Raw genomic sequence first — 515 nt, 5'->3', positions numbered from 1 at the left:
ATCATTTTAGAAAAAAAAAAAAAAACACTATGCTAAATAATTTGGGATTGAATTTGTTTTTTGGGCAACAAAGTGTTTGGTACATATTCAACGATAAAAAATGCTCAGGCATGAAACCCAAAGTGATCACACATGGTTTAATACGATCCTAAATATTAAATGTGCACCAAACTTCATGTTGCGCTAGAGAAGATCCAAATCCAGTAATTTGAATATAAAAATGTGGTCGGCGAATGCTTGGGGGAGGATATGTGCTCACACTACATCTGGTCAGCCAAAGACCCACATAAATATAACAGTGGTGGGACCCATGCATTTAACGACTTTACCTGCATGGTACTTTGAGTGTATTGAGGTTTTATTAGATTTATCCAATATTGTATTGTTTTTTTAATTTCTAGTGGACATTGGGTGAAATAGCAGAATAATCCAATCAGGGAGTGGGGCCGGCCGACTGCTGGTCGGTGGGGAAGGACTGACGGACTCACTGATCTTCCTATATAGACTCTTAGAAG

Source organism: Macadamia integrifolia, unplaced genomic scaffold, assembly GCF_013358625.1.
Source record: "Macadamia integrifolia cultivar HAES 741 unplaced genomic scaffold, SCU_Mint_v3 scaffold602, whole genome shotgun sequence".
Lineage (NCBI taxonomy): Eukaryota > Viridiplantae > Streptophyta > Magnoliopsida > Proteales > Proteaceae > Macadamia > Macadamia integrifolia.
This window is presented reverse-complemented; position numbering follows the sequence as displayed.